Source organism: Microtus oregoni, unplaced genomic scaffold (genome assembly GCF_018167655.1).
Source record: "Microtus oregoni isolate MIOR12 unplaced genomic scaffold, Mior012 000011F_ref0000422, whole genome shotgun sequence".
Classification (NCBI taxonomy): domain Eukaryota; kingdom Metazoa; phylum Chordata; class Mammalia; order Rodentia; family Cricetidae; genus Microtus; species Microtus oregoni.
In genome coordinates this window covers 17,704,016-17,730,604 of record NW_024543070.1, presented here as the reverse complement: position 1 = coordinate 17,730,604, position 26,589 = coordinate 17,704,016, and the positions used below count along the sequence as shown (strand labels likewise).

The window sequence follows — 26,589 nt, the reverse complement described above, 5'->3', positions numbered from 1 at the left end:
GGCCCATAGTTTCCGTAGTAGACTTTTAAAACTATGAAGGCTCTGGGAGTGTAGTTCTGTGAGAGATCACCTGACTAGCCGTGTGAGGAACCAGATTTGATCCCTGGCACCACAAAAATAGAAAGTTAAGAATGTGGGCTCTTCCTTTGCCCTGCAGGGCCCCTAGAGTGTATGATTATCTTGTGAGGTAGCCTCGTCGTTTTACTGATGGAAGTAAGACTTGCCCAAAGCATAGATTCCCCTCATTGTACCGTGTTGTCGCCACATCATTGGACAATTCTTACCGATGAACACATGTTGAAACTCATTGCAACTTCTTTGGTTCATGGACTTCCCAGAAAATACGCCTTACCACACATTGTTTCCTCGAACAGAAACTCATTGCCATTGTGAAAAGATCTGATGAAAATCCAGCAGCTTCTACCCAGGCCCGATGTAGTCCTGGGACATGTCAGATCCTAGAGTAGAGGCATGTGGTTGTGTCCGCTAGCCACATCACTCGTTCTTGGAACCTGTCAGCAGCAACCGCGAGCTTTTACTCACAGGACGCCACTTTGTCCATCAGCAGTGGAGGCAGGGGAAGGGATGTTTGTTTTTCTCCTTTGATAATGATTCCTTCACGGCCACCCCTACTAACTCAGGAAAGGGGGAGTAGCTGGGATTTATTGAAAAGATGCATTGGCTTCCTTTCTTCCCCAGGGCAGCCCCCATATGTCCTGGTCTTCAGCAGATGCCATAGGCTCTTCTCTCTTTCAAAGCAATTACCTTTCCGCTTCATCCCCACCTTGCTCACCCAGAGTCGAGACAAGGAGACTCGTTAGCAAGGGCCTAGAAATAGTCCAGACACAAGGAAAAAGCCTGTATTAGTCAGGGTTCTCAAGACGAATAGAACTAACAGAAGAAATATATCCCATGGGAGGTTCGAAAATCTAGTAGTAGTTCAGTTCATAAAGCTGAACGTCTCGGCTTGACTCCAGTATATGCCAGAATCCCAAAGCAGGCTCAGGAAATGAACTTGCCAGTGAAAACAATCAGGCAGAGTGAGCTTCCTCCTTCGCTGTCCTTTATATACCCAGATTAAAGGTGTACTGTCCCACTCAAATGATTTAATTAAGAAAAAATCCCTCACAGGTGTATCCAGCTGCTCGGGGTCTAGTTAGTTCCAGATGTAGTCAAGTTGACAACCAAGAATAGCTGTCACACATCCTTAATCCCAGCCCTCGGGAAACAGAGGCAAGCAGATCTCTGAGTCGAGGCCATCCTGTCTATAGAGTGAGTTCCAAGACAGCCATACCCCTAGTCCAAGAAATATTAATCTTTTTTTTTTTAAAAAAAAGAGAAACCCTTTCTCAATAAATAAAAATCAAAACCAAAGCCCCCTCTTCTTTTTTCTTTTCTTCTTTTTTTTTTTTGACAGAGTCTTGGTGTGTAGTCTTGAACTTAAGGTTTTCCTTCCTTTCCAGAGGGCTGTGATTACAGGCGTGCACCACCAGTGCAGATGAGCCTGTCTTGATGAATACTGTCAGGATGTAGTTATGGATGCACCCACAGCTGTGTAAAGGGCGGCTCAAACATGCCATGTTCCAGAGATAGTTGTGGGGGTACATGTGGATGACCTCTAGTCCTCGGAGGCTCAAGAACAAGGCTGCTCTTGTCAGCCTGCCTTCAGCCTGAAGCCATAACTGGGCAGGTGCTCTGTGGTGTCATCTTCCCGGCCCACTCCTTCCTTCCAAGCCTCACTCTTTCAGTCTCTTGGACTTCCGTCTTTTGATGCTGTTATATGCCTCTGCTCTGTCTTCCCTTTCAGAAATCTGTTTCCGAAACCACTGCCCACTCCTCCCTTCTCCCCACCCCCACCTCAGGATCCAGCAAACCTCATCCTGGCCCCACCCTCTCCTCTTATCCCAACTCGGATTTGTTTTCTAGATGGAGGTCTTCTCAGTTCTGCCAGACGTCTCAGGCCTTCCAGCCTCTCTTTCTCTCCATTGTTCTCTGCCTGGGTTCAAGTTTCCTTTTTTCATTAAAACAAACAAACTAAAGCCGGGCGGTGGTGGCGCACGCCTTTAATCCCAGCACTCGGGAGGCAGAGGCAGGTGGATCTCTGTGAGTTTGAGACCAGCCTGGTCTACAAGAGCTAGTTCCAGGACAGGAACCAAAACCACAGAGAAACCCTGTCTCGGGGAAAACAAAAAACAAAAACAAAAACAAACTAGGGTCTCATTCTGTGGCGCAGGCTGACCTTGAGCCTTCTGTGACCCCATTACTGCACACTCTCACCCTAGGACCTTCCAGACTCTCGTGTTTCCAATCCCTCTTCTCCTTTAGCTCTTCCTTAGAGTTGCAATGCTTCTCTGCTTTCCACTGCTGTCTTCCATTCATGTGCTATACTAGTTAGTGGGGTTCTTGCTTAGCACCAGCATGGGTTTGATTCTCAGCATCAAATAAAACCAGGCACAGTTGTACTTACCCACAATCCTAGCACTCGGGACAGAGGCAGGAGGATCAGAAATTCTCCAGCCTCAGCTACACAGAGAGTTCAAAGCCAGTCTGGGAAACATGAGATCCTGTTTCAAAATAAATACATAATAAAATACACGTGAAAAAAATGGTACTACAATAAACAAGTAGTTAGATGTGAGGCAGCCATTACACCCCCCCCCCACACACATGTATGTATGCATGTTTTCTTTTATTGAGAAAGGGTTTTATTGTGTGACCCAGTCTGGCCTCAAACTCAGATCTTTCAGGTTCAGCCTGAATGTTGGCATTAAAAGCTATGAACTATGGTCAGGTTATTTATCTATGTATTCTTGATCTTCCGATGCTGTATCTCAAGCAGCCTGGCCCCAAAGGGTACTCAGGTGGTTAGTTGTAAATTAACTTCTTGGTCAAAGATCCTATTGTGTGAAAGCCTGGGAGGACATACAGAAAGCCTTGGTAGAGGTTCAGGGAGTGGGAGACTAAAACTGAAATGGAAGTCAGCAAGAAGTGAAAGGCTCTCAAAACGAGGCCCCCGGGGTGTGCTTCATTTTCATTTCATTTGTTTACATTTTCATGGTCTGTTTGGAAAGACTGGACAGTGACCGAGGTGTAAAGATACCAGTGTAGCAGGCCGGGCGGTGGTGGCACACGCCTTTAATCCCAGCACTCAGGAGGCAGAGGCAGGTGGATCTCTGTGAGTTCGAGACTAGCCTGGTCTACAGAGCTAGTTCCAGGACAGGCTCCAAAACCACAGAGAAACCCTCTCTCCAAAAACCAAAAAAAAAAAAAAAAAAAAAAAAAAAAAGATACCAGTGTAGCAATCAAGATGAGGAATTTGGGTCGCTTTCCCCCTTTCCTTTGCCAGTTTTGGGAGGCAATCTGGCCTTGCTCGTGCTGAAATATACTCCAGCCCCGAAAAATCAGTTTCCAAAATGAAAATCGAAGTTTTTTTTTCTTTTTCTCATCTTTTTTTTCAAGTAGTACTAGGAAACTTGTTATAGGGTGTTCTCCGGGAGCATCGCAGCGGTTTCTTTTCCTGTGGGAATAGGTGACCCTGAGGATCCGGAGGTCCTGGCCGGGATACATAAATATTCCTAGTTTTGCAGTTAGTCTCGTTACAGTCTCAAGCACTGGTCACACACTACTGCAGCAAGGTTTATGGCAAGTTTAGTCATCCGCTTCAGCCCGACAACTTCAAAGTAGGCTCCTGAACCTAGCTAGCTAGCAGCGGAGAAGAGGCCAGGCGGCATCAGCTCACAACCAGACGAACTCTGCACCGAGCAGACCCCAGAGCCCTTGCCATTTCTCTCAGGCTTCAGCCTTAGCGACGTGAGGCAGGCTGCCCGCAACGAGTTGGAGAGGAACTCTATAGACAGCCTGGGACCAAGGTGCCAAGGGCCAGGCTGTGTACCCTACCGCGTTGCGGGGGGAGGGGGCGGGGCTCGCGCTATGACACCGCCCTCGCTTGGCCCCGCCCCCTCGCTCGTTGCCAAGGAGATCAGGTGACTCGGGGCTTCCAGCGCTTGAGGCGCGGGTGACGTCAGGCGCGCCGCTGCGGCTCAGTGGCTCGCGGCAGGTGCGGTGCTGTTGGCGTAGTCGGGTCCTGTCTTCTTCAACAAGACCGGGTCAGCACCCGGCCGCGGCGTGGAGCAGAGAGGTGAGGGTGGTGGGTTTGGAGCGGGGCGGCCAGCCCAAGGCGGGGAGGCACGGGCGGCTGCGCGGGCAGAGCTGGCGGGACCCGCGGCGTGGTGGGTTGGGGCGAGCGACTCCTGAGGAAGAGGGGACTCCACGGTGCCACCGCCCGTCGTCTGTGGCGAACTGAGAGTCTCCCGTGGTCTGTGGGGTCCGAGTGAGTCCGCGGGCTGGGAGCGGAGCGGGCTCGCCCCACCCTGTCTCCGGGGACGTCTGCGGGAAGCTGCTGGATTTCTTCGCCTTGGGCTGCGATTTCTGCGGCTCGGCGGGCGACGCGTGCTCGGGTCGAGCTTGTTTGGGAGTGGGGGGACCGGTCGCGGGGGAGTGAGCTGCAAAGGACTAGGGAGACGCGGAGCGGAAGGTGTGGGCGCAGGGAACCCCGGCCGCCTGCTGTGGGCGCCCGATCGGGATCCGGGTGTACACCTGTTGAGATGAAACCGGAGAGGGTCCTGACTGAGGGCAAGGAGAGAGGGGACCTATCTGGGATGGAGAATTTGGAGCATTAAGTTGGGACTTGTTGGGAAACAAGCTTGAGCGAGCTGAGGCACCGTTTGCAGTGGGGGGGGGGCATGAAAACTGGGTTAGGAAAGGGAGATCACTGTGATGGGGAGGCACTGAAGTGGTTGGTGTGATTCCCGAATAGTTGACAACACCTGAACTCTGGTGAGGGTTCAGGCAGCCTAAGTGCCGGGAACACTTCAGCACATTTACATTTTATTCTAGAAGGGTCGTACCCAACCGTGTCTTATTTTCTTGTATCCCATTTGACTGGGTAGAGTGACTCGTGAGAGAGATAGGCTTTCTTCGTTTTGCATAGAGTCTGGAATGTTCCCAGCACATCGCCCTTCAGAGACCTCAGCACGTCTTGCAAAAAAATACCCCTATCCCTAGGGTGAAATCCAAACCGAACTGATTGGCAGGCGTTTCAATGTGGGAAGTCACTAAAGGGAATTAGCACCAAACCAAGCTTATGGAATGTTGAGGAAGGTGTAAATTGTGAAACAGCTCACAATTTTTTCCTACTCAACTTCCCTCGGTTTCTGGTCTTCTCAGAGGGAGATTGCTTAACTTTATATGTGGATGGTGCCTGTGTGTCTGGTTTTGGTTCTGATTTTGAGGAGATAGTCTCATGTAGTCCAGGTTGGCTTCTGCCTTCTTATCCTGTTTCTACCTCCCAAGTACTGGGTTAACAGGCACACACCATAAACACCCAGCTTTGTTTAAATATTAATTGGACTATTTTTTCTTGATTTCCCAAGAAACCAGAAAAATGTATTTTGAGTTTATGATTTGGTGATGTATATATATTTTGTGTTTCTGAAATATATCGATGCTGCTAAAGCATCAAATCTTTTGTTTTCTGTAAAGAACTGAAACGATCAAACTTTCCCACCGATTTGTATTGTATTTGTTTCACTCCAGAAAACAAAATTGGACCTCCAGGGATCTTGTATCGTAAAAAGCAGTTTAGGGAATTGGTAAGAACTTAGGAGGTGGCCTCAGCTGATTTACATGTAAATACAAAAACTAGTCCAGCACTCTGGAGAGCCTAACTAGAGTGGTTGAGATGAGGAAAATGAACTTCCAGCCAGCTGTGAAATCAGGCTCCATAAAAGAATCCCTAAGATAGGTGATGTTAAAACAGACACAACTACAAAACAGCAACGTGCCTAAAGGCCTCAGAGGGTTTTTCTTTGGGTTTGCTTTTTAATGATTTTCCAAATCTGTGTAGCCTTGGCTGTCCTGGAACTTGCTCTGTAAATCAAACTGGCCTAGAATTCACAGAGATTCACCTGCCTCTGCCTGCCAAGTTCTGGGATTAAAGACAAGCACCACACTGCCCAGCTAGGCCGAAGGGGTTCTCAAGAGTCTCTGCAGGAATCTCTTAAGAAAGGTTAGAAATTGCTGGGCAGTGGGAGGCAGAGGCAGGCAGATCTCTCTGAGTTCCCGGGCAGCCTGGTCTACAAAGCGAGTTCAGCATAGCCAGGGCCATACAGAGAAACTGTCTCAACAAACAAAAAAGAATGACTAGAAATTAGATGCTTTAGCACATCAGTTTTTTTTTTCCTGTTAAAAGTTTTCCCAGTTTCTGATCGTATTTCAGATGTCCAGCTAATTCCACCTCCTCTGGAAAGAAACAGGCTTTCCCATCCCCCTTTCCCAGACAAGGTCGCAGGGAGTTGTCAGGACAGATACATAGACTGAGAATTTCTTTGGAAATTTTCCATTTTCTTTCACCCTTGCCACTCCCACGTGTTTTTCTCCTTGGTAGAGAACTTAAGAGTTCATTGTCAGGGGAAAAAAAAATGTTAGTGTGTTTTCCTAAAGACAAGCTGTGATAAACACCAGGGCTGGCCTTCCAGCATTCGAGACCCATGGTTTTCCTTACATGGACCGGGGCCAAGGACTCACTGTTGGAGTCTTGCCAAGCATCACCACGACCCACACGGGGTCTATCTCACCCTCAAAGTGGGAAGAGTTGGCTGCTGTTGTAATTCCAGTATTTAAGAGGCAGAGAAGGGACATTGCGAGCTCCAGGCCGTCAAGGGTTACATACTGAGTTTGAGCCAAATAATCAAAAGAATTGGGCAGAGGTGAGAGGCTTAGCCTGGTATATTTTGAGGCTTTCATCTCTGTCACTTCTGCCACTCCCTACTTGTGGTCGGTGCCCTCTTCACGGAGATACAAGAATTAATGAGAAGCTATATGAAATTCAGATTGCTCCAAAGCAAGACTTTTTTTTTTAATATTCCTGAATGAATGGTGTATTTGAGATGTAGGAATTTTTTTAAAAAGAGGTAAAAGTTACAAATTTTTGCTAACATTCCATTTACACTTAGAGGCCTTTTTGCTGTCTACCCCACCCTACACCTTCTGCCCCTCCCACGTCCCTACTCCTTACCCCATGCCTGGAATCAGTCAATGATCAAGGCCTGGAAGCCTGAGATTAAGCGGGGGACTGGAGAGATGGCTCAGTGGCTAAGAGCGCTGTTGCTCTTCCTTAGGACCTGGGTTCAATTCCCAACACTCACATAGCAGCTCACAACTGTCTCATGCCCTCTTCTGGACTCTGGGCACCAGACAGGCACATGATGCACAGACATACATGCAGGCAAAGCACCCATACACATAAAATAAAAATAAAATGTTTAAAAATGAAGAGGTAAAAGTTGCAAACACTTTTGCTAGCATCCCATTTACACTTAGAGGCCTTTTTGCTGTCCACCCCACCCTGCCCTATAGTTCTATGGACTTAGTTACTAATGATCAAGACCTGGAGGCCTGAGATTAAACACTTGTTTGTATTTCATGTGCAAAAAATAAGCACACTTTTCATTATCTTATACTCTTTCTCTATTACCAGGTGTTGATTCTTTCAAGCACTTGCAGTAAGCCAGTAGCAGCAAACTGAGGCTGGGCAACTTCTTACCCAGAATCCTTTGATGGTAAGATTGTTACTGGAAGTTGTCTCAGCCTGTGAGGAGTTAGTCCTTAAAGCTCTTCCAAGGAAGAAATTGGGAATTCTGCTCACTATATTGATAAAGATCAGAATAGTTATCTTTGAAATTTCCCTATCTTGTTCGGCCACAAGTCTGACCAGAGAGAAATTCAGGTGTTTGCTATTGTTTCAGGAACTCTGTGGAGTTATGACATCAGCCCTCAGACCTCTCACTTTGTTGCCTGAGTAAATCTTTTTTACCTGAGGGAATTTAGACAGAAGAGGCTTCCTGTTTCCTCAAGCTAAGCCAAGTGCTGTGTCCCAGACCTCAGAGCTCCCCACATTTGTCCAAGTCAGCTAATTGGCTTGGCTCTAAAATGGGAGTCAGCAATGAAAAGCAGCAGGATAGAAGCCAGGGCACTAAGAGCCAGCTCTCCAGCCTCACCCGCGAAAGGTTCATGCCACCTTGAGAACTGTAGCCACAGGAAGTTTTAGGAAAGTGTGGAAAAGTGCTACCCTGATCTACCAGGGTTCTACTTTTCAGCGGTACAAAGTCTTACCCATATAACCATTCTCGTTTTTTTCCCAGTATAGTGTTCAATAAATTAACTACAGATTTTCAATGCCCTCTCTCTTTTCAATGCCACCTTTCCTCTCTTCTTTTCTCTCTCTCCACCTTTTTTAAGGCAGGGTCTCCTCTAGCACGGACTGGCCTCAAATTGCTGTATGGCCGAAGCAAGGTTTGAACACCTGATCCTGCTGCTTCTGCTTCCCAGGAGCTGGGATTAGAGGCACGTGACACCCAGTACTTCATTATGTACTTGTTTTCTGGATGATTTTGTACAGCTGTTGGCTAGTGTTAAGTGTTGCAAGCACATTGAAGATAGGCTGAGCTAAGCTATGGTGTTTACTATATTAACCACATTTTTTAAATTTATGATAGTTTCAGCTTATGATGGGTTTGTCTGAATGTAACTCCACCATAAATAGAGGGACAAATGTGTGTAACTGGCAGGGTCCTCACATCTAAAGCAAGGGAGACAAATGGTTTGAGTCTGACCTCTGAGCAGCGGGTAGCTGGCAGATTGACAGCTTTCTGTACTCTTAACTAGATGGTTTAAGGGAGCGTTGGCAGTCGTGGTGGGAGGAAGGTTTGCTTTACCTGATGCCCTCGTTAGGGAGTAAATGCTTGCTTTATTCAGAGATGCCTATCGCTAGTTCCCTGATGACTTATGCTTAAGAATTTTTAGCTAGTCCCAAGAGCATTGCCAGAAAATATATCACATTGAAAACTACCTAGACATGCCCAGTGGCAAGAGGGAGGGCAGGATGGTGAACAGTTGAGCTGCAGAAATATCCAGGGAGAGGGAGACCTGGGAATGGCCTAGACTTCTTCCCTGTTTATTTCATCATCAGGACTGTAGGTAGGAGCAGCTGGAGAGGCGTGTGAGCAGCAGACATAGGAACATGCCTGTCTCGTGTCTCCTTTAAGCCTTGTTCTTGCTACTTTCCTGATGTCCCCAGTAGCCTGTGGACTTACTCAGTCTTTCCAGCAAAGGCCACTGTTAAGCTAGTGGTAGATCCCAGTTGCTGCAGCCCTCTGCCTCTGCTGACTCTTGAATTAAGATTCTTGGTGCTCTTCAATGTCTGATGGTGGCTATAAAACTGGTGGGGCGCCAGGCTGTGGTGGCACACACCTTTAATCCCAGCACTCGGGAGGCAGAGGCAGGCAGATCTCTGTGAGTTCGAGGCCAACCTGGTCTACAAGAGCTAGTTCCAGGACAGGTTCCAAAACTACAGAGAAACCCTATCTCAAAAAACCAAAGGAAAAACAAACAAACAAAAAACAAAACAAAAAAAAAAACCCCGGTGGGGCTAAAGTTTTCAGGTGAAGAAGAGAAACCTCAAGTCTTTCTCACGCTTCATGTTCCATATGTGTGATTTTTGTCCTATCTCCATGCCTTCCTTGATGTTTTTTAAAACACTTCTCATTTTTAAATTTCGTATATGTATGGGTGTTTTGCCTGCATGTATATTTTTGTGCCACATGCATGCATGATGCCGTGAAGTTCAGAGGAAGGCATTGAATCCCCTGGAACAGGAGCTGCCTTGTGGGTGCTGGGAGTCGAGCCTGGGCCCTTTGGAAGAGCAGCCAGTGCTCTTAGCCACCAAGCCACCTCTCCAGTCCAACTCTTACACTCTCTTTATGGGGGCAGCGGGTTTTGAGACAGGGTTTCTCTGTGTAACCCTAGCTGTCCTAACTGCTCTTTGTAGACCAGGCTGGCCTCCAACTCATAGAGATCCACCTGCTTCTACCTCTTGAGTGTTGGGATTAAAGGCTTGTGCCACCACTGCCCTACTTCCAACTCTTATACCCTTTAATTGGCTTAATTAGTGCAGCTGTCGGTAACCAGCTCTCATTTCATCTTCTTAAAACTTCAAATTTTTATCCCAGAACTCACCTGGTGGGGAAAAAAAGGAGAAAAACTGACGCCCACAAGTTACCCTCTGACTTCCAGATGTGTACCATATTGTACATGTGTGCTGGAGTGCACACACACACACACACACAATAAATGTAAAGATTTTTTTAACTTGAAATCTTATTTACAAGGGAAACTATCATTGCCTTTAAGTTGAAAAGTACTGTACCTGCTGCCACAAATAGAAGGTGAATATTATAAGCTAAAATAGAGTTGTTTGTATATGTTCTCTAAATCATAGTGCATACATGAGTCACCCATGGTGAGTTTTCCAGGTGGCAGTAGGTGGATGGTAGAGCTGGTTTATGTAGGCGGGCTTTCAGAGAAGTCTCCCTAAACCTTGTCCTAAAACTTGTATGACAGTCTGATACTAAGAAAGCCACAAAATGAAGAACCTAGTTGCTGAGAATAGGTAACTGCGTATGGTAACACACACCTACAGACCTACCATTCAGGAAGCTGAGCTAAAAAGGATTGCAAGCTCCAGGCAAGACTGTCTCCCAGAAAAGACAAGTATAATATAGAAACCTCTGTCTTTGTTTTTTTGTTTTTGTTTTTTTTTTTTTTGTTTTTTTTTCCGCTGCCATTTTGATGCAGTTTGCCGTAAGGAGGCCTAAGAGGTGGTGACGGTGTGCTCTGTGTTAACTCAGGCCGGAAGCTCAGGCCTGGCTTTGGCTGATGCCATAGTGCGGTGTTGTCCTTTCTGTGCAGGTGTGCCCCGCGAAACTCAGGTTTTCCCCGGTGGCGAGGGCAGTCCTGTTAGTTTCTAGGCTATTTGACTCCTTTGACTCAGCTGCTTTGAGTCCTTCATCTTTTTGCATGTGGAGTGCTCTTTGTAGGTGTCAGCAGTGACGGAACGTTGTCATGTAGCATTTGTTTCTTCTAGTCTTTGTTACCCATGCCGCTCATACCCTAGACCAGAAGAGGTTGGGCCGTGCTGTTGGGGTGGTGTGATCTCTGGGAGCCCCATGTGGTCGGTATCCATGCACTGCAGGTGTGAACTGAAATTTACTATTATCTGTCATGGGTTACCTGCCGTGTTGACAGAGCTGTGGCTCTCTCTGAGGGCTAGAAAAGGAGCTTTCATGGTGGAGCAGAAAGGGCCCTTTGGGTATTCATCAGTAGCTCAGTTAAATTGCCATCACATTAAGCTGTAGGAGCCTTTTACTAAGCCATCAAGACGTCAACTTTTCCACAAAGCCTACTCTAATGCTCTGGGAGGCTGTGGAATCTGCCTTTCAGGGGCTGTGCTGGTGGGGGACCTGACCTGGGAAGTAGCTTTCTCAGGCTCCTTGGGAGGGGTGGCCCTGCCCCTTTCTAATGTGTCCTCTCAACTTGGCAGGGGGCAGGGTTCTTCCTCTCTCCTGCTTTCTATGCACTAACCCCGTTCATTTCCCTAACTCCTCTCTGTGTTAGTAGCTTTCTTCCCCCTCCCTTCCCTTCTGTTCACTGCTGCCCCCTCTTTTGATCCTTTCTCTTGCTGGGCCTCATTTTCTCTGTTTCCACTTTGAGGGTTGCCTTGTTTGAAGTCCCAGAGTTCCGGTGCTGTCCTGTGACTGGCTGTTTTTTGCAGGAGCAGCCAGCCATAGGCTTTTGGCTAACTGCATTGTTGGGCTGCTGACCAGAGCTGAACCGCTTGGCTGAGTGAGGCTCCAAGTAGGGCCTAGTATGAAGCGGGTGTGGATTTGCCTGCTGTTCTTAGACTGTCAGGCCAGGGGCTGTGCTGCGCCCCCAGAGACTCCTTCTGGAAGCTCAAAGCAAAAGGGAGTCCCGCATTCAGACAACCTGTGGTTCTTGCCGAGGACCAAACACAATGAAGGCTGAAACAGCCTGGTGGCCTGGAAACCTGCTAGGTGCTTACAGTTATGGGTGCTGCCTTGGAGCCAGGTGTTCCCGCATGGTCAGTGGAACAAATTCTATTTTCCTTGTACTTGGAAGTATCTAGAAACAGCCTTTTCTTCTCAATAAATTAAGACATAAGTTAATTTTTTCCCTAAAATCCATGTGACTTTTAGTCAGGGATAATCAGTAGGCATTGTGAACCTTTATTGCTAAATATGCCATATGGGCTAGGCATATTTAATCCCGAGTGCTGGGATTAAAGGTGTGTGCCTGGCAGAACCTAATTTTTTATTTATTTACTTTTGATTGATTGGTTAAGAGAAGATCTTATTGCTTATTGCTGGCTGGTCAGAATCTACTATGTAGACCAGGCTAGCTGGCCTCAAACTCAGAGATCTGCTCACCTCTGCCTTCCAAATGCTGGGATTTTAATGCCTGACTTAAAACTTTATTTTTAAATCCAAATAGCTAAGTGAATGCGCTATATTGCAAATTTCTGCTTTGCTTTGTTGCTGTTATTTAATCACGTCGGTCATGTAATTCTGTCTCATTGTTTTGAAGGCTCTCAGTGGTATTCTATAGTTTGGGAGTACTTGGGTTTATTTTACCTTCTCATAATGATGGACTTTTAGAATACTATGTACCCTGTGTACGTGTTATGTTGCTGTTATGAATATATAAAAATGTGTATATATAAAATTTTAAATTTTTAGCATACTGCTGTAGTATGTTATCTGTAAGATGAACCCCCTAAAAGTAGGTCTGCCAGTTCAATAGATAAAATGTTCGTTTATTTATTTGGGATATAATTTTACATATGACCCGGGCACAGTGAGAAACAGTTGTAATCCAGTACTTGGGAGGCTGAGACAGGAGGAACTCAATTACGACCAGCCTGGGCAACATAGGGAGATGTCAGGAAGGAAGGAATGTTAGGAGAGCAGGCGTCCTTCAGTAAACACTGCTTCTGAATGGAGTTGCATCTGAGTTCACTTTCCTCAACTAGCTGCCCATCCACTGTTGCGGCCTGACTTTCCCACTGAGGGCTCTTCTGCTTGTACCTCATCTTCAGGGACTTTGTAGAGCCCTGAGGTGTGGCTCCGGGACCTTCTAACTTGAGTTTGTCTAATCTGAGTAGCTGGACCACTTAATGAGACCTTTGCAATTAGAAATCTCGCAGATTTTCCTTCCTGGAAATAATAGACTAATAGAGAAGTTGCTAAAGCCTAAGCTAGTGTTAGAACTCTTCTCTGCTGCCAGCTCTGGTCCTGATGCTAAAGCCTAAGCTAGTGTTAGAACTCTTCTCTGCTGTCCGGCTCGGGTCCTGATGCTCAATAGAGGTGAATAAAGTTCTAAGATTCTTTTTTTTTTTTTTTTTCGAGACAGGGTTTCTCATCTTCTTAGCCAAAGATGTCCTGGAACTCACTCTATAGATCAGGTTGGCCTCGAACTCACAGAGATCCACCTGCCTCTGCCTCCTGAGTGCTGGGATTAAAGGCGTGCACCACCACGCCTGGCCCTAAGATTCTTTCTGAAAACAGTAAAGGGTAATTATAAAAAGGGAGGCATATAAAAGAGCATCCTAAGTCTGTCCTTAGCACAGCAGTGTCCTTAGCACAGTGGTGTCCTTAGCACAGCAGTGCTCACCTTCAGCCTCATTCTGTACAACAGGCTCTTGCCATAGTGATCCCCGTCCAGCTCTGAAATGTACTTCGTTTTTTCTTTGGTATTTCCCAGATTGTTGCCTCTGACTAATGTGTGAAGTTGGAGTAGTTCTCAGTAGGATCATCACTTCTGCTTAGAAACTGACTTGTCTACTCTTGCACGCTGTGCTCTTCGTGTCCCCTCTTAGAGGTTGATCTGTGATTGCTGCTGCTGCTGCTGCTGTCTCTGTAGTCAGAACAGGAACTGAGTCTTGTCCACACTGTCTCAGTAGTGCGGGAACCTCTAGTGGAGTTACAGCTGATGTTCCGGAAGTTTTCATGGGCTGAATAAATGGCAGATGTGAGTTAGCATACCCAAGTTACAGTGACGTAGACTATTTTAGTGAAAGCTGTAAGTCAGGGAGATAGATGGCTGCGCAAAATCAATCATTCTAGAGCTTTTTTTTTTTCAAAGCTCAACAATCCTACACATAAAATTATGGTGTAGATCCAAAAAAAAGTTGAAGGGCCTAGAATATAAAACAATCTGTTTACAAATATCCTGTTAAAAGGGCAGCTGAAAGACATGGAGGCCTTTAGGTTAAGATCATGTCTTCGTGTCTTTTCAACTTTAAAGATAATTATACAAGTTGCCGGAGGATTCTTAGACTAGAAGTATCCTGACTTCAGGCTTCAATAAGATCAAAGGTGGGAAAGTGTGAATGTCACACACACAAAATCTTATTTATCCCTGTGTTTTCACCCAGCCAAATCTTCCTAGTTACCACAAAAAGTCACAGCTACAAAAGCCAAAGCAGAGAGACAGCAGTGGACAGACACAGGATAATAGTTAATAAGGGGAAGATTGGAAATAGGAAGGAAAATTGACTCATCAGAAGAGGCCAAGTCTTAAGAGGCAAAATGGTCATTAAAAAGAGCAAGCAGCATAAATATCTCAGAAAGCATGAAGAAAACGTGATTTCCTCAGCTTACTAACAGTGGCTGCCACATGAAGTATAATTTTTAAAAATCACCTGTGATTTCAGCATCTAAGTCAACAATGGTAGATTTTTTTCCTTATAGCTATGTATTTATCTGTTTGCTTTACAATGTAGAATATGAAAACTTGACTGTTCAACTCGGTGGATTTGTATGTTTTTATGAGAACATGACTCAGCTCAAGATCAGATCATTTCTGCCATTCTGGAGGTCTGTCTGTCTTGAGTGTCCTGAAGTCTTGGTGGCTCTTGCTCCTCAGATGAATGAACATCAGTGGTGATGCTTGAACAACATCTGGCTGACGGTGCTCACTTGTCTCTGAGAGTCACCGGGTTGCCACAGTGATGGTTCTTTGATTTATTATTTCTGGGTGGCCGTTGTTTGCCCTGTATAAACGTACCATAGTTTATACTGCTGTGCCACAGATTGTTTCCAGTGTGGAGCAATTATAATTCACAGCTACTCTGGGGTATGTGTCTTGTGATGGCCTTCGAGCTTCTTCCCTTCAGCATATAGGAACATGCTGAACACATGGGCCACCAGCTGCACTGCATACACCAAAAAGTGGTCCCTTTAAACTGCTTAGTGGTGATACAGCAGGAGTTGTAGTTTGTTAAAAGATTCTGTAGTTTGCACAGCAAGTAAATCACCAATGACATAGCTCCACGGAATCCTCAGAATGAATACTGTAGTTAAAGCAGGACTCTGTAGCCATTCCGATTCCTCAGAAGCATCCCTATAGTTAAGGGAGGCATAACTGGTTATCAGGGAAGAGAATTGCTGAGTCAGAAGAGAAACTGAACATATGACATGCTTTTTCCTAAAAGTGTGATGCTCTAGCTTTTATTTATAGTTCTGTGATGTGTTGAGTTATTTTTGTATATAAAGCTAGGAATCACCCCTCCCCCCACAGCCATTAATCTAGATTATTTTATTGGGAACACAGTCTTTTCCTTTCTGAATTGCAGAGGTGCCTTTCTGTTAAATTAAGTCACTGTACTGTGAATTTGTTTTAGGACTTGACATTCTATTAATTTTTTTTTTTTCGAGACAGGGTTTCTCTGTGGCTTTGGAGCCTGTCCTGGAACTAGCTCTTGTAGACCAGGCTGGTCTCGAACTCACAGAGATCCGCCTGCCTCTGCCTCCCGAGTGCTGGGATTAAAGGCGTGCGCCACCATCGCCCGGCTCTATTAATTTTTTTTGAAGTTTAATTTAGGGGATAGCAAGATGGCACAGCAGTTACAGGCACCTACCACCAAGCCTGATGACCCAAGTTCAATCCCTGGGACCCACATGGTAAAAGGAGAGAACCAACTCCCACAAGTCATCCTCTCGTCTTCACATAAGTGTCATGGTACACTCATGCTCACAACACACACACACACACACACACACACATAAACAAACATACTGTGTGTTGCACATTGTTATAAGAGGGTTTTTTTTTTTCCGAGACAGGGTTTCTCTGTGGTTTTGGAGCCTGTCCTGGAACTAGCTCTTGTAGACCAGGCTGGTCTCGAACTCACAAAGATCCGCCTGCCTCTGCCTCCCGAGTGCTGGGATTAAAGGCGTGCGCCACCACCGCCCGGCTATAAACAAACATAATAAAATTGGATAATTACAATAAAAATTGAATTGAATTTGGTGTATGAGAGAGAGAGAGAGGAGAGAGAGAGAGGAGAGAGAAAGGGAGAGATGTGGCGTTCCTCAGGTTTGCATGGCACCTTGTTTACAATTGTGCTCTCTCCAGCCCAGGATTATTCTGTTGTATTACATTGATCTTTTTGTTAGTTTTTATTTTAGCAAAATGTGGAATTGTGCAGACTACATAGCTTTCAAGTTTTTTCTTCATATGTGTGTGTGTGCATGTACATAGGTAGGCCAGAGGTTGATGTCTTTTTCTAGTCTTCTTTGTTTATTTCATGTTATTTTTTTGAGACAGGGTTTCTCTGTGTAAGCCCTTGCTGTCTTAGAACTCACTTTGTAGACCAAACTGGCCTCGAATTTACAGAGATCCGCCTGCCTCTGCCTCCTGAGTGCTGGGATTAAAGGTGTGAGCCACCACTGCCCAGTTTTACTTTTAACTTTGACAGTTTTGTGTATACACACACACACACACACATATTGAGTAGAGTTTTTTTTTCCACATCCTGTTAGCCTGTCTCAAAGTCTCCTCTTGTCCGTTTTCATCTTATTTTTTAGACAGAGTTTCTCTCAACCTGGAACTCGTCATTTTGGCTAGACTAGCAGGCCAGGAAACTCCAGGGATCCCTTTGCTCTTCCCCAGCACTGGGATTATACATCAATGGCTGCTGTGCTCTGCTTTTTATGTGGCTTCTCGGATTGAACTCAGGTCTTTATGTATTCCTGGTAAACTCTTTGCCAGCTGAGACATCTCTCCAACTCTTAAACTCTGCCGCACAGAATTCAGTTGTATTTCGAGAGCATAGAGCTAAGGGTGTAGTTTAATGGTTGAGTGCTTGCCTAGCATGTGTGAGGCTCTGGGTTGAATCTTCAGCACTGGACCCCTACGTATACACACAGAAATGAAAACAGAGCCCACTAATAGATAAACTAATGAGATGGATGTACCGGAGTATCTTTTTTCTTCTATAGGTGTGTGGATTATGATTTCTTTTCCCTGCTTTATGTAGTACCCATGTGGAGGTCAGAGGACAATTTGTGAAAGACAGTGCTTTTTTCCCAAGGATTGAACTTGGGTCATCAGGCCCGGAAGAAAGCTCTTTCACCTGCCAAGCCATTCTGCCGACCCCTTTTTGGTCTTTTTGTTTTGCTTTTGGTTTTCAAGACAGGGTTTCTCTGTGCAGCTTTGGAGCCTGTCCTGGTACTCACTCTGTAGACCAGGCTGGCCTCGAACTCACTGAGGCTTGCCTGCTTCTGCCTCCCATATGCTGGGACTAAAGGCAGCACCACCACCACCTGGCCCTTTCTGGTTTTTATGTTGAAGGCCTCACCCTCCAGTGTCTGATAATCTTTGTCCATTCATTAATATATAAAGCAGTAAATAGAAGTTCTCTGTGCATGGCCTTACCATAGTTGACTGGAGAAGTCATTTCTTTGTTGTCCTCTTCTGTATTGGTGTTGGATTTGTTTTGTTTTTGAAACAAGGTTTTTCTGTGTAGCCCTGTTCTTGTACTCACTCTGTAGACCAGACTGGCCATGAACTTAGAGATTTGCCTGTCTCTGCCTCCTGAGTGTTGGGATTAAAGACGTGTGTCACTACTGCCTGGCTGGTATCTAATTTTTTACCACTGTTCAGTTTTTTTTTTTTTTTTTTTTTTTTTGGTTTTTCGAGACAGGGTTTCTCTGTGGTTTTGGAGCCTGTCCTGGAACTAGCTCTTGTAGACCAGGCTGGTCTCGAACTCACAGAGATCCGCCTGCCTCTGCCTCCCGAGTGCTGGGATTAAAGGCGTGCGCCACCACCGCCCGGCTTGTTCAGTTTTTCTGAAGGAAATGTATTCACCATACTGCCCATAGGGGCAGTGCCGGCAGCTACCAGGTAGACTGTAACAATGGCATTTTTCAAAACTATCATATTTTTATTTCTTGGCCTTGATGAGTCCTTACAGTGTCTCTGTGAACCACTTTCCCAAACAGCTATTGCCCATCTCGTCATACTGCAGAATGACGGTGATCTTGAGGCTGTGTTGTGTGCGTCCTGAATGAGATGGGGAGAACAGTGGATAGTCTAGTCCATTCCCGGATCCTGCTGTGGCACCCTTTCAGCTCTTCCCTTTGAAGCTCCAGTTTGTCTTTAATACTTCATACTGTGTACATTCGTCTTTAGTAATGCTCTACTTTCAGCAAAGCTCATGTTTTACCAAATTTATGAGGGAAACCAGTCAAGTAACAAAGTCCAGTGTCTCAGATTCAAAATTAGTACTTTGCTAATGAATGCAGCATGGTTTGTAATTCATGTGTCTGTGTTAGGGGATCTTGGTCAGGTCAGTTTGTTTCTTTAGTGGCTGGACAATAATAGGTTTGCCCTAAGTGAAGTCCTGCTTTTCAAATCCTAGCTCTAGACCCTTGATTCCAGTTTAGATTCTCTCTCTCTGGCTTTTGCTGTTCTTTCATTGTGAGTGGGTTTTTATTGTTTGTTCGTGTTTGCTTAGAAGAAACTGAACATAGAACTATCTCTGTCCCTGTAAGATGGCTGCCTGGGGAACGCAGGCTCATGCGGGAGGGAGTCATGGTTGTCGGAGCCGTATGGCTTTCTGTGCGTGTCTCCAAGAACAGATGATTTTGTTTCCTCTTTAGACTTGTTGTTGCTTGAACAAAGGGAGAAAGGCATACACTAAAAGGAGCCGTGATTGAGGGGCAAGGGCACATTCATTTGGAATAGTGTTTTGATGGTCTCAGGGAGAGAAGCGCACAGGACAGCGAGGAGTGAAAACAGACAAATGGGTTGAGAGTAGTCAGGAAGTGTGGCGGCAGCAGGCTCCGAGTGTGACAGTTCTGCACGCTTCGTTGTTTCTTCTACACTGCCCATTGTTCTCAGAATCATGTCTTTGGGGAAGGATAGCCTTTGGCTTTGCCTGGGATGAAAATGGTAATTACAGCGTAGGCTTGCTGGATGGATCAGCTTAAAACACAGTTTTAATGGAGTTAGGTCATATATAATGAATTTCAGGCAGAGTAGTTGCATTGACTATGTTCTACTTTGATGACTTAAATAATGGGAACCAGGCAGTGGTGGCACACATCTTTAATCCCAGCACTCTGGAGGCAGAGGTAAGCAGATCTCTGTGAGTTTAAGGCCAGCCTGGTCTACAGAGTGAGTTCCAGGAAAGCCAAGGTTACATGGAGAAACCCTATCTCGAAAAACCAAAATAACTAGCTAGCTAGCTAGCTAACTAATTAGCTAACTAGCTAACTAACTAAATAATAAAGGCATGGGCATATGAGAGTTAATGAGATTGATTTCTAGGTTAATTGGCCTTCCTGATAGGAGAGAAGAAACAAACTGCACAAGCGCTCAGTGTTCCCTATGTCTACGTTCGGGCAATGCTTGTCAGATTAGTCACTGTGGGCAAAGGCTTCTTAGCGTAGGATGGGATGTCGTGTTGGCATATAACAGAGGTCAGAGAATGGGAAAAATCATCGACGGTTTTCACTGTTTGTTCTTGAGGGATGTGTGTGCGCGTGCATTCGTGTGTGCACATACAAACACACTTGCCATGATGCGTGTGTGGAGGACATTCTCTGTTGTTTGTGGCTGTGTACAACAGGATTACAGACATTTATGTGCTGCTGAGCCTGACTTTATGTGGGTTCTGGAGAGTACAACTCTGGTCTCACACTTGAGTAAAGCAGCAAGTCCTTCACTCGCCGCCGAACCATCCCCGCAGCCCCACTAGTTGTTTTTTGAGTCCCTATCAGACCCTGGAAAAGTAAGACTTTAAAGTGGGAGGCATAATGCAGATGATTCCCTTATAACACTGATTCCAAACAAACACTGATTTATAATTTCCTTCAAGGGCCTCTCCCTCTCCCCGTCCTTCCTCCGCTAGGTTTATGCCTTTACTCTAGCAGTCATTTTGTCTTCCAACCCTTTGCCAAGAGAAGAATTTGAGCCACACTGATATCTACTCCCCACTATAGCCCACTTCCTAGTGTGTGTTTAGTTACACATCGTCGCTTGTTACTTAATGAGGTAATCACTGGTTCCCAGGACTAGAAACCCTATACAGACAGCGTAGGGAGGCTGGACTTTAGTCTTTAATTTATAATCTGTTGTACAGTCGTCTGGAATTCCACCTTCTTTTTATCTGCTTGTGTGAAATGCCCACTGTGTCTTAAGGCTGACACAATTGCTGATTGGCTGGCAGTTATTTTGCCAGTCATAGTTTTCATAGACTTTGTGTGTCTGTATTAGTGGCCAGGGGAGCTTGGATAAACATGCTAGAGCTTTCTACTGACTGAACCACTGCAGACTGGTCACCAGTCCCAGTGACCAGGAAATGACTTTTATCATCCGCTCAGTTCCGGGTTCCTTGAATCATTTGTGATGAAAACGGGAGATGCCGACCATGATTGGCTTGGCCGTGGAGGCTCCCTCCTGGAGCTGGGACAAGATGAGCTTTTCTTGAAGCGCATGAGCTATAGAAAGAACTGATGGCATCTAACTGGGAATCTGGTAACTATTTGGAAGGAAGAATATGGAAGTTAAATAGATAACCAGAAAAATATGTTACTTTAATCCAGAACCCCTAGGGAACCTTCATAGCTCTGGCCTTCAGGAAATCACTTAATATTGATTCCATATTCTGGAGAAGAATTAATAATGAGATGACTAAGTTGTGATTATTTGACTCTTTCCTACTATTTAATTGGGGTTAGAAGATACTCAAATAGGTGAAAAGTTAAATATTAGTCTAGGAGATGCTTAACAGTCAGGCAGTCCGGTATCACAGATCTCATGCCATTTTGTGACTCATGTGGATTATGGCCTGTTCCCCAGTTATGATTTGTTTGCTTTTAATCTGGAAGTCTCTGTGCCAGGCACTGTGGAGATTGTAGCGATGATGGAAGCAATATGTTGGCCCTCAGAGCTTCAAGTCCAGTCAAGAGAATATTTAATAGGCTCGGGGGCTAGGAAGTGTAGCCTCCCTCATAGAAACAAACCACTGTGGGCAGGAACTTGTGAACTGGTGAGTCTTTCAGAGAATCCCGAGAGTGTGGAAGCCTGGGGGAAACTTTTTCTTGGTGTACTCCATGGGCAGCTCACTGCTTAGAGCAGTGGGTCTGGAAAGAACTATATTATCCCAGAACCCAAAGCAGGGATGTGTCTGGTCACTGCTGGCAGTGCCAGCTCTTAGTACTACTGTAGCCTAACCTTGTTTATTGGAGGGTTTTCTAGTGGAGCAGCATCTACTATTCTGGTTGTGGTGCTGTTAGATTTTCTACTCTCTTAAAGCTGTCCACCACATTCATGGACATTTCAGGGAATTTAAAAACAAAAGATCTGGTTATCATCCAACACATTTATTTAAGAGACCACAGGTACTAGGCAGGTACATGGTGGTGACCCCAAACTGACTTGATTGATCCATTGTCACAGCCGACTGTAGAACAGAAAGGAAGACAAAGGGGAAACATGCAGCCATGTAAGAGAATAGCCTTGTGGTTCTGGTGAGAATGAACCCAGATGGACACGGCCAGAGGTGTTCCAGTCTTTGAGACACCTTTAAGGCATTTGGTAAATGATCTCATCAGCTGGAAAATGTTTCCTAATGATTTTCATATGCAAATAATTTTTATTTCCTTTGTCTCTTAGGTGCATTGCTAGGTTCCTGATGAATCCAGAGAACCCTCCACCATATCCGGGCCCTGGCCCAACGGCCCCATACCCACCTTATCCACAACAGCCGATGGGGCCTATGGGAGCCCCACCTCCTCAGGGGTACCCCTACCCACCTCCTCAGGGATACCCCTATCAAGGATATCCGCAGTACGGCTGGCAGGGTGGACCTCAGGAGCCTCCCAAGACCACAGGTGGGTGTCTGTGACTGTGGGAATGTGCGTGTCTTCAGTGCCACACCACCAGAGAGTGCTGGCAAAGAAGAAACTCTGACCTTTGTGGTTTCTGATTGATGTTTGGTGCTGACGCACAGAGTGAGAAACTTGAGGCCCCCAGTCAGTTCTACCTTTCTCCTTTGTGCCCCTTGGACCCTCTGTGTGGATGACTTCTGGGCTACTTGCTCTCTAGGGCCTACCTCCCATTCAGTGATTCTCAGCCTTCCTAATGTTGAGACCCTTTAATACAGTTCCTTATGCCGTAAAATCATCTCATTTCTACTTCATCACTGTGATTTTGCTATTGATAAGTCATAACGTAAATATCTGATATGCAGGGTGTGAGACCCCAAAGGGGTCGAGACCCACAGGTTGAGAACCACTGTCCTACAGCACTGATGGGGAAAATACCGACTGGTATCTCTCTCTTCCAGTTGTGTTTTGTTTTGTTTTAGCTTATTGGGGTTATTTTATCTGTTAGCTTGTTGGCCCTCAAGTCATCCTGCTTGCTGGAGTTGGTTTTCCTAAGTCTGTTTAGTCTATGACTTGAGAGTGCAGTTGTTCTGAGTCCTTCGTGTATGCGAGAACAGTGCAACTCAAGGCAGTTCACTTATTGACAGTGAACTGTTAGTGGCCTGTGAGGACAGAAAGTGAGAGCAAATGCTTAAAAAAAAAAAAGAATAATTTGATATTCCCGACAGTCAAGCATGTAATCACACTTCACAAAAGCTGTCGGTCAGTGCAGGGTTAGAAATAAAACATGGTGAGAAGCATTGTGCTGCATACATGTCTCGTGGCTATTTATAGCTATTCATAGCTGTTTCAGCTTTTAAAAATAATTAATTTTACCAACTTCTTGGTTTATGCCAAATGGTTTCCCAAAAGCTTTATGTCCATCAGCATTTAATCCTTGCAGTAATTCCAGGAGCAAAACTAGGGCCTTGTGTATGTTAGACAAGTGCTCTGCCCCAGAGAGACCTCCTGCCCGGCACGCTTTAGGGTTAATCCAGATATACACTCTCCAAGGTGTCCGGTCAGGGGTTTGCACTTTACTGGGCTATGGAAAGGAATTAGCCTAGGGTCCGGCTTGTCTGGTAGCCTCTGCCCAGTGCTTGTCCGGCATCTCATCCTTCACCCAGGGCACTCGTGGTCGTCTGTGCCATTTCCAGGCCTACCCTCTAGTGTGCATTTGATGATTTTAGAATTTAGAATATTCAGTTTGTCTAGAGCAAGCATGTCCTAGATTTGGTGAACTTCATGCAGAAAATGCCGATTTGATTCTCTTTTGTTCATTTAATTAGTATTGATGTCAGCCATTTTGAGAAAAGAAAGCTTCTTTATTCCTAAGATTAAAGGACTCTTAGTTTAGTGTTAGCAATCATAATTCACAAATGCAGCTGGAAGCTATTTAACATCCTTCTCCGCGACTGTGAATCATTAACTACCTGCATTCATTGTGTGCCCAAACAAAGCAGGTACTGCCAGCTGGTCAGCTTTTCTCAGGTGGGGCCCCGTCTGTGACTCGCACTCTGGGGGAGGCGTTCATTACAGAGGGAACCTTTGGGGAACTGGTTCACTCCTCATTCTTGGCCTTGTGTCTGAGATCTCCAGTCAGATCATATGCTGTCCTATTAAAGTATCCGAGCTTCACATGGAAATTTAAGCCTTTCGTCTCCAGTTAGAAGATTTTAGGTTTATCTCCTGCAGCTCTTCCTACTGAAGTTCAAGTGTGTACTCAGTTCCTTCTGTTAATAGCTGCACAGGTGGAAATGGTTCTTCCTCCTTCAAAGGAAGGAGGCCATTCTTAATCGACTTCTGGTAATTATTAAGGGCTTAATATGCATGTGATTCGTGGGTGGCCAAGTAGCTAACCTAAGAACTTTCTTTGGTCATCTGTTTATGATACATAGTTCATTTTTCAGGCTTGTAGTAAAGGGTCTGCAGGATGGCTCCATGGGCAAAGGAGCTTGCTGCCAACCTGACAGCTTGTTTGATAACCAGAACCCACGCCTGCATGCTGTCCGTTTATCTTCATATACTTGAACTGTGGCGTGTGCACACACACAAATAAATAATAAAGAGATTTTTAGTAAGAAATTGTGACCCAAACTAAAAACAAACAAACAAACAAAACAAAACCTTTTATCTGTCTCAGAAGCCTAACCTTTGGAAATCACATAAATGGAAGTACCTGTGGGAATAAGGCTTCTCAAAGGGCATGCCAGCAACTTGTGTTTAGGGTCTCTCACGACTTTTCCTAACTATAACAAGTACTTCTTGTGCGTTGTGCTCACTGTCAGCCTCGTGTAGTGTTGACAACAAACCTGTAACATCAGCCCCACGCTGAAGAGGTAGAGTCAGAGGCTTATCAAGGTAATATTTTAACTATTTATTAATGACGGTACACCCCAAAGTTCACTGACTTAAAACAGTGGTTGTATTATTATTCTGTGTGTTGGCAGGCAGGGAGATTCTTTTATTTCACGTTATCTCTTGTGGGGTCACTTGTGTGATTTAACCCAGCTGTCAGTGTGGCTGGGTCCAGGATGTCCAAGATGGTCTCACTTTGACGAATAGAGTGTTGGTTTGCCTGCACGAACCACTCTGTAGCATCTCTCGTCATTGGGTCGACTAGCTCCCAGTCCTGGAAGGAGATATATTTTGCTGTTCGTATTCTCTCCCATGAATTAAATAGATTCATATCCAAGACTACCAGGCATCTCAGCCAATAACAACATTAGTTTAAACAGTCCACCATTGAGGGTTTGGAACTCTCAGCAGTTAAGAGCACTGGCTGCTCTTCTAGAGGACCCAGGTGCCATTCCCAACAGTCACATGTCAGCTCATAACCATCTGTATGTAACTCCAGTTCCAGGGAATCCAACACCCCCTTCTGTCCTTTGCAGACACCAGGCATGCACATGGTACATAGACATACATACAGCAAAAATAAAAATAAAAAATCTATCGTTGAAGTAGTTTCTATGTGGACTAGACTTGTTACTTCGGTTTCACACTCACCCCTCATTCCCACTTTGCTCCATCCTGCCCTACACATCTGCAGATCAAAATAAAACATCTGCATGAAACCTGTCATCACCTCTTTCACATCTCCAGGAGAACTTCCTCCTCCCGTATGTACACGAATGGACTCACTTATTGTTCGTTTTATGTCCAGCTTAGCTCCTCAGCGCCCATATTCAAGTAGCCTCACTGTTTTCCTCCAGACTGTAAGGTAACCTGTGACAGAACCTCAGCCCTTATCACTAATGAGCAACAGAGACCGCCCCCCTCCCCAGAGGAAAGACAGCTTCCAAGATAAAAAGGGAGTGTGGGAGCAGAGGCTTCAGGGAGCAGAAGCCCTCCTACAACATAGAGGGAAGGAACCCTGAAATATGTTCAGGATTCCTGGGAAGATGAATAAGAGCAGGGGTGTGGGATGAAGGGAAGCTCGAGACACCACACTTAGCCTTGAATGGGAACAACCCCGCACAGGATCACATATGAGACTGCTGTGGCAGCCAGATCCTGCTGGCTAGAATTTAAGGCTTTCTGCTACCAGTGAAAGTTGTGGTCAGCTGAGCAATTAAATTAAAGATTATAATTGTAATTTCAATAGAACTTTGTAGGAAAGGTTAGTTCAGCTCTTTTCTGCGCGACACAGACCATAATAACAGTGTGCTTGCTCTCTGGCAACCCCTACCTGTGTTTTGAGACAGGGCCTCATGTAGTCCAGGCTAGACTCAAACTCACTGTGTCGCTGAGGATGACCTTGAATTTATTAATTCCCTGGTTTCCCAAATGCTGGATTAGAGACCTGCACGGCCATGCCAGGCACCACTGCACCCTTTCTGTCCTGTCGTAAGTTTCATAAACATTCCCGCGAACTTTGCATCAAAATAAAGTCGTGCTTTGGTTTGATTTACCCTGCACTGCGGAGAAGAGGTGCATCTGCTCCTCTTCGGTGTCCCTTCAAGAGGCTGAGAGGGAGAGAAGCATGGGGGCAGACTGGCTATGAGGCTGCTAAGAAGATTCTCTTGTTAAGTCTGGACCCAGAGGCCTTTGTTCTTGTGTTTCCCGCCAGCCTTGGGCTCTCCACTCTCACTCGCTGTGCGTGACTTCTTCAGTTTCCTTAAAGATTTCATTCAGTTCAGCCATATTCTGTCTGTCAAGCCTTTTAGTTTGGGCAGAATTTGTACTTCTGATTCATTTTAACAAGAACTCCATAAGTAGTCACCGACCAACTATCTTAGCTGAGTGGTTTGAAACACTTGGGTGCAGGGTGTCTCTCCCTCTGCTTTCCCCTCCCCTTCCTTCCCTTCGTGGGAAGCTTCAGGGTGGTTAGGTCCCAAATCTTCCTTTAAAAATAAACAAAATACTCATTTAACTTGATCCTAAAATAATTTCAGATGTATGTAAACATTGCAAAAGTGGTACAGATCACCCAGATTTCCCCAAACCACATTTAATCCCA

The 26,589-nt window shown here is 45.4% G+C and overlaps 1 long non-coding RNA gene across 1 annotated transcript in view; it reads left to right on the top strand.

Moving 5' to 3' along the window:
* Positions 1-3,993: 3,993 nt before the first annotated feature.
* LOC121453405 overlaps positions 3,994-26,589 on the top strand; it is a 55,759-nt gene continuing 33,163 nt past the window's right edge. Inside the window, exons 1-2 of the long non-coding RNA XR_005975004.1 lie at positions 3,994-4,138; positions 21,877-22,094. This is a non-coding gene — a long non-coding RNA (uncharacterized LOC121453405). The remainder of the gene's footprint in view (positions 4,139-21,876; positions 22,095-26,589) is intronic.